Here is an 8,170-nt window from a genome sequence, read left to right on the forward strand (position 1 = left end):
TAAGCATAAACATACAGATGTATTGCTTTATGTTAATGATGGTTGTAAAATATTGCGTATTGTGTTTCAAGGGCAAAGATACGTACTTCATGTGACATTGAGTTGAACCCAGGTCCTGTTAATGGTTATTTGTTGTTGCAATCTAGATTAGCTCAACGTGGCTTGTCAATATTAGATGTTGGTGGTGCAGGTGATTGTTTTTTTAGAGCAGTATCTCATCAACTGTATGGTGAACCTACAATTGTAGCTATCATATGAACATTCGTAGTGTTGGTGTTCAATATATGAGAGCTAACCCAGACAGATTCATTGAAAGTATTACATGGGATTCATGGGCAAGGTATTTAGCTAATATGAGGCACTTGTAATACAAGCAGTTGCCGATGCATTCCATTTGGCAAAAGAGGCTACTTATTTTGATGTACTTTACGTGCATTAAATTAGAGACTAGCAGTACTGTCCAGAAACCTTGCCTACAGCATTGAGTGGAATGCAATGACAAAGGTCTGTAAGCTCATATGGGAAGAAAAAAACTTCTTGAATACATGCAAATTTTCCCAGTAATCTTCTCAACACGTGACAAACACAAATGAGATGAGAGCGACTGCACGCTATGAACCCAGCTTGTTTTAATAGCCTTTAAAATTGACCAATAATTGCAAGTTCACCAACATGTTACATCTAGATTACTTAATCCACGAGATTAGCCATGGGTTCCCTTTGATTCATCAAGCTCACAACTTGTCGCGCAAAAAAATGTGCTCGTCTACTAGCAAATCAACCAATCAGCGCGCTGCATTTCTTCAACCCGCAACAAATGTTTTTGTTGCGGGTCAAGTTGATCATGCAAGGTGAAAAACGCGAAACATCGACCAAAACTTGCAACGACACAATGTTGCGCGACAAGTTGAGGGTTTTTGTATCTCGTATTTCGCTGCCTTTATAAAAAACAGTCATGAAACAGTCACGCTCTCCTGAACAACGTCAGCGAATACAAACCCCACATCCTTGCGTTCCTGAGGTTCATCTGTTCACTGTAACTCAGGCACTATTTCGATTATCTCCATCGTGTGAAATTTGATTCTTTTCGGTGAAGAACAGGAAATACCATTTCGATCTCTGACTTAAAGTTTTCGATGCTCCAGCTATTCGTGCAGCATGAAACCATCGTTTTCTAGGGTTATACGAGTACGGTGGGTCGGAACAGTTTCGCAATCTGGTGTGATAGCAAGACCAAATCGTTATGCACAATATTTACAGACGATTTTCTCCTCTTGGACTTTGAGCCACGAGAAGATGATAAACTTGATCTCTTCTTAGAGCCTCCCGCCAATGATGGAAGTGATCGCCTGAGTTACACTATCCGATGAACCTCCTGAACGCAAGGATGAGGGGTTTGTGTTCGCTAACGTGTTTATGCTTCTCGTATCTTGCGAGCAGGCTCTCCGAGGGACTGGGGTTGAGGTTAGGAAAGCCTGCCCGCATGGTTATGAATTTTGAATGCCGCGTCACCACTGACCAGCTCCGATAACAAGAAAAGCGAAAGGGCTCACCGCGGAGATGAGGTAGTCAAAACTTGCGCACGAGAAAGCTGTAGAATGTTGCCATTTTACAGTAACTTTAAAGGTCGAGCAACGAGATGCAATGGCGTCTCTGATGGACGGAAAGGAAGTTCTAGTTGTGTTATCCACAGGATTCAGGAAAATCCTCATTTTCCAACTGTTTCGAATACCATTATGATATCTTTTTAGAGGTTCTTCAGTAAAAAGATTCGTAAAGGTTCCGTCACTTTCCAACGATCGGCGTCGAGTTTGAATGTACGAATGTACAGTGGGAACCAAAGATGCAGATTGGTGGGTTATGTTACGCACCAACTGATTTCGGCAACCGTGGTTAACGGTCGACTCTCGACTTGGCGTCGGAACGGTTTGATTGATAGAAGCCGCAACGCAATTTGGCCGTCGGTGCTTAAAAATGAATTCCGAAAAAATTTGAAAATCGCAGTAATTGAATATATGATATATATTTAACTCGCTAGAGAATAGTGCTTTTCGGGTAGGGTGATAAAGTGTGTTCCTAATAGGCTAACTGGAATAATTAAAAATGGCAAAAAAAGTGCTCAAATAGAGCTAGGAATTTCAAAAAATGCTCACAATTTAACAATAACCTCAAAAGTTGCTACAAATTCTGCAACATTCAATGTTCGTAGAAGCTAAACAGCCACTGTTTTTTTAATTCTTTTACCTGTAACAATACAAGATTTTGAAGACTAACATGGTGTCAAATTGCCTTACATCAAACTCAACACTGACTCAACTCTAACCATTATTTATTCACTTTGTGAGATACGGCATCCCTTGTGGCATAAGATTACCTAAAATACCCACTCGTAACACTTCTAAGCAGAAACTTAAGTTTCCTTAAAGTGGATTAGGCCACCTGTTTCTCGGGTGCGTGACAACAGTTCATATGGTACGGTTGTGAAGAGCAGCAAATTAGCGCATGTGTAAGGCCAAAAGAGACCAGCCTCCCCAGTCCTATTAGAAACTATTTACTTTCAGATGCCTTGTCCCCGTGAACTTTTCTCTTAGGGTGCGTTCGATTCACCCTATTCCGGAATAAGAATACGAAGAGTGATGATTTAAAATGGTATGTTTGGCGTTTTCAAGCAACTAGGATAATAAAGATATGTTTAAAATAGCATTTTAGCAAGTGTTTAATAATTTAATGTGAATCTACGTAAAAACGAAGGATTTCTAACTTCTATTCCATGTATTCCTATTCTGGAATACGTTCAATCGAACGCACCCTTAGTGTACTACTTAATATAGTATGCACATTACGAATCATACGAAGGTAGATAACGCATGCGCCATCGCAAAATTTGAACAGTTCTCGTGTCAAAGCTGTTTTAAAGCAATGTTAAGCTGGGTTGCGTGGATCAAGGTACCAATAATACTCAAGTTTTCGTATCGTGAGCAGGGGATTTCACTTATGATCAATTGGGAGAGAGAGGGAGGGAGAGGGGAAGGGAGGGAGGGAAAGAGAGAGAGCGAGAACATTACTCTCTTCAGATAACTTGTCCCTAGACAAGGCGGCGAGGGAGAGAAATACGTCGGCCCCAATACCGGTAGCTCACCTTTTGCGAACGATGTTTTAATTTCGCTTTTTATTTTCTTTTTGTCTTCTACTATAGTAAATACATTTTGAAAAATTTGTACCTTTCCTGTATGAAAGCTGTTTTGACAGGCTTTTTATCCAGGTTGCGTGAATAAAGGTGCCAATGATGCTCACGTCTTCGTTTGTTTGCGGAAGATTTGCACTTATGATTAAATATTAATATCAAAACTTTGGTTGTTGGTCTCTTCCATGGTTACCGTAGCTGAGGTTGTTTAAGTAGAAGGAATCATAATGAAGCAGGCAGCGAGGGCAGTGCAGTAGAGCTCCATCAGTTGCTATATTTCCCTTCTCTCACCTGCCATGGACTTAGTATAGTAGGGGGGGGGAGGGTAGATGGGCCGAGGGCCACAAGTCCATCGGTAACTCTAGTTCACTGTCACGTGTTACCCTCGTTAAAATAAAGACCTTTTCCTTTTACCTTTATTACGGAAGTTGCAATGCCGGATTGCACGTATACTTTAGCATCGAATTTAAACTACTTTTGATAAACTTTAAATCCTAAAAGTGCTACCACCATCGTATCCCACACAAGACCATTCTCCAGCGTGTCGAACACTTTCCGTTGTCGAAATATCGGGTGTTTCCTACCTTAAGGCACTGTAAAGCTAGAACACAGGCACTACCTTTGCAGCCACAATTTGAACATTTCCTCTAAAAATAGCATAATTTATGCCTGCTCGGTTTGGGCAGGCGAGTCTCTGATTGACAGAGATCAACAATGGTTCACCTCACATGTCCAGCTGTGTCTTCGGGAAGGAGCGCGGGCTTTTGTTCCCGAACAGCGGCTGGTAATCGAGCATAGTTTTGCTCTCCCCGTCTTTTCCACTCCCCCACCCCGTTGTTTTGTCACCCGCCCCAGACCTATCAACGCGCTTCCAATATGGCGTCTGATACGTGTAAATTATTGCTTAGTAAAATACAATTATTATCGTAACGCACCAAGAAAGCCATCTACAACACCAATATTCTGTCTTTAACATTAAAAAAATCCAATTTGTAATGTTCGAAAGTGGACAGGCTGAAATGAAACTATCTTCTTTGGGGCAGATGCAGACAAAATATGAGGCTTTCTGATGGTTGCCTGTTACTATGACAACGAGCACGTCACAATATTAACACACTCTGAAAAGCACTGGTGTTCCTGGACCATATACGTTTAGGTTCTTGGTTGTGACACGGGGTTCGATCCCCCGGCGAGCTAGTTTGGCGGCTCGGCTCTTAAGGGGTGCACCCTCACGTGATGCGGTTGTTTTCTTATTCAGTGCTCTATGGGCTTCGGGCATTGCACTTCACCCGTGGGTCCCTCTCTAATAAAATCAATGGATTAATGGATGACACCGAAAAGGAAACAAGCATCCCTCCCGTTACAGAAGAAAATGGATGTCTCATTTCCAATCACTCCACTCAAACAAACCACTTAATTCACATCAAGAAATGATTACTCTAATACTCTAATAATCGCACAACAGACCTTGTCTAACATTACAAACTTCAATCGATAAATACGCTCATGGTCATCAGACCAAAATATATGCATGCTTTGTTGACTTCAGAAAAGCCTTCGATTCGGTATGGCACAATGGACTTCTCTACAAACTATATAATGTCGGAGGGAGTTCTTTTAGCCTAATAAAAAGCTTATACATGAATTCTACTTGCTCTGTCAGGCTAGGAAGTAATAAAACGCGATCTTTTCAGTACGCAATCTTGAGGCGTCCGCCAAGGTTGCATCTTACGCCCTCTTCTATTTAACCTGCATCTTACTGATTTAAGCCCGTTTCAAGCGTCGAACTTTACATGTGCCGAATCTAATGCAAATTTGAAAAATATTTTGTTTTCGCTCATTTGCATTAGATTCGGCAAATGTAAAGTTCGAGGTTGGAAACTAGCCTTAGTTGTTCATTTAACAATATCCTATCTGACCCATTAGTTTTACCAAATGGCATGAAACTCAACTCCCTTTTATGTGCAGATGACTTAACTGCTTTATCACGATCTAAAGTAGGACTTCAAAACTGCTTGAACACCTTATCCTCGTATTTCAACTCCTGGGCCCGGTTGTTCGGAAGCCGATTAACTTAATACCGGATTAGCTAGAACATTTGTTTCATGTGTTGAACTTTTTGGTGAAAGTTTCTTTTGCTTATTTTTGTTTCTCAAGATTGACTTCTTCTAATGTAAAGTTTTGCCGAATATCAGCGTTGAACAGCCTGTGTGAGTAGAGAAATAAAATTCTTGTTTATTTTTTAATCTAGGATTATCGCTAATCGGCTTTTGAACAACCGGACCCTGGGCCTGGCATCACATCCACTGGAAACTTTACGTTTTCACTGGACCACTTGGACAAAAGGCTCTCCATGCTCTCTTTAGTTTGAGACGACACACTGATATGGTCTGAAACCTTAACTTGAGTTCAAAATTTTTTACTCCATGATCTCACCAATTTTAACTTACAATTGTGAAATCTGGGGTACCTTTGTTAAGTTCGATTTCAAATCCTGGGACAACTCTACAATCGAAAGGGCCCATCTCAATTCTGTAAACGATCTTTGAAAGTATATAACAAAGCGTCAAATATGGCAAGTAGAGCGCGCCGAACTTGATAAATACCCCACGATCATATATATCAATAAAAATATTACCAATTTACAATATAAAGGTAAGAATTCGAAGATTTCAATTTATATGACTTTACAATTCATTGGATGACAGCAAAATCAAGCAACTCGTAGATCTCATGAAAAGGAAATGTCTCTCACTGGAACCCGAGGCTTCAGCACTCACGTAAACTAAGGTTTTATCACTCCATCAAAAAGAATTACAGCCATTCTGCTTACCTAGTTTCAACACGAAAAAATCCCTTAAGAATAACTCTTAGCTTGTAATACTTAGAATAGGTTGCCACGCTGCGCTCACTAGTGAGATATACTATCAGTACGAGAGGATAAATTTCGTATCCCGGCCCCTCGCGATCAATTATATATCACTCTTTTATATCAGCTGAAATCTTACCATATATGAAACTTGTGCTCACGTCAACGGAGCAAACTTTAAGACATCTTTAACAAACTGCAAATGGAAAAAACCACCCTTGAATCCCAGCGTCAATAGGAGGTTGAACATCCAACGGTTTAACAGAACGTTTTATTACTTGCGGTAATAACCCGCAATTTGAACAAAGGCCTTATGAAATGACTTCGACTGACCTTTAAAAAAGATTCGCACTATTCTATTGCCATTGGATGGTACAGGAAGTGAAATATTTTCTGAATTGCAACACTTCACACCTTTACCACCACGGCAAAAGACCTTTCTCTCAGTCACGCCATTAGGACTCTTGGTGCTTACGATCAGTTCAACCCCACGATAGATTTGTAAAAGTTCCTTCTGCCCAAGCAAACTTTTTGCTAAAGCCGAAACAAACTCTTCGAGAAAGCCATCACGCTGAATCATTGCGTAAACAATGACTTCAGTGGCCTGGTTAGGGAGTCCTTCGTTTGCCAAGTCAATGAATAATTCTTCTACAACACTATACTCTTTTCCTTTGATAGGGTAGAATGGATAGGTGTATCTATCCTGCAACCAAGTGCACAAGGTCAGACAGTCTTATAAAGTGAGTCCTGAAAGAGAACGTTGAAGCTTTCCCATTTTCCACACACCATCACGTTGCAAATCTAATCTTCAGTTCAATGTCAAATGTCAATGTCAAAAAAAAAAAAAAAAGCAACGATGCAACAGCTTTGATTAATGAAGAATTTCGTCTATCATTATGCAACTGATTCAGTGTAAAGCCTGGATAGGAATGAGTTCTATCCGGACGATCGAGGTCGTCTCAGTCGCCCGGGTCGTTGAAGCGATCGTCTGGGTAACCGTTTCCTATATAATCGCCCCGATCGCCTCTGAACATTATTTGAAACGACACAGTGGGGTGATCGGGGCGATCCGGACGATCATACGGAAACCACGCTTAAAACAGGGTTTTTATATGCCGTAGCAATTCGTATTTTCAAGAATGGATACATTGATTTCTTGAAATAACCATAATAACAAAAAAGTTTTGGTGTTCTTACGTTCACTGTATACCTTAGTAAAGTTTAATTTATGTGGCAATTTCATGGAAACAACTGTTTTATACAGTCCTATAAAAGTTATTGTATATACCCTATACCAATTTATTTCATAGGTACTGAGATTTATCCACGAAAATCATAGGGACTAAAATTCGTACTGATTCTAAATGTAGCCAATCAGGAACACAAACGACAAAATTTCACCGTGAAGAAATATCGTTCGTCCAATCAGCAACGCAAACAACGAAATTTCACTAGTGATGAATGAACTTATGCCGGAATGGATCGTCATCCGACAGCCGTTGCACAAAAAACGCGCGCTTTGAAAAATTGCCGAGGGAAGGTTTGCTTCTGTTTGCTCATTTGAGGAATTTATTTTCAGTAGAACAAGAAAACAGAAATGCCGCTCAAAAAAGACCAAGGAGATGTACGATTGCTTAAGCGACTTTTGAAAACGAAAGTCGAACACAGGAAAATGGAAGTTATTCCAGCGGTTGAGCTGAATGAATACCGGAATACATCAACCAATTTATCAACTCCGTCCGCACTAAAGACGGCAATCAATACGAGCCGACTTTCCTTCGAAGTTTAGTGGCTAGCTTGGAACGACAACTGAAAAAAAGGGCTATTCCGCGAGCATAACAAACGACCTGGTATTTGAGAAAACCAGACTTAGAGGTTCTTTAGTCCAAACAAACACCACTAAGGAAGCAAGGAACGGAATATAAACCCAAAGCACCGGTAGCTTTGACAAGCGACGAACTAAAAACGCTCTTCACTTTGGACCACTTTAGAATATCTGAAACACAGTAAGTGTTGTAAATTTTATTAAATAAATTGTCGGTTGGGCGATTTTAAACCATTGTTTATTGCCTTCATCGCCCCACTCCATTTGTGCGAAATAAATTTGTCTATCAAAC

General features: G+C 40.4%; 1 long non-coding RNA gene across 1 annotated transcript in view; it reads right to left on the reverse strand.

The window, feature by feature from the left end:
• LOC138060181 (uncharacterized) overlaps positions 1 to 7,156 on the reverse strand; it is a 180,260-nt gene extending 173,104 nt beyond the window's left edge. Inside the window, exon 1 of the long non-coding RNA XR_011134305.1 lies at positions 5,582 to 7,156. This is a non-coding gene — a long non-coding RNA (uncharacterized lncRNA). The remainder of the gene's footprint in view (positions 1 to 5,581) is intronic.
• Between the last annotated feature and the right edge of the window lie 1,014 nt (positions 7,157 to 8,170).

This window comes from Montipora capricornis, chromosome 8 (genome assembly GCF_036669925.1).
Source record: "Montipora capricornis isolate CH-2021 chromosome 8, ASM3666992v2, whole genome shotgun sequence".
NCBI lineage: Eukaryota > Metazoa > Cnidaria > Anthozoa > Scleractinia > Acroporidae > Montipora > Montipora capricornis.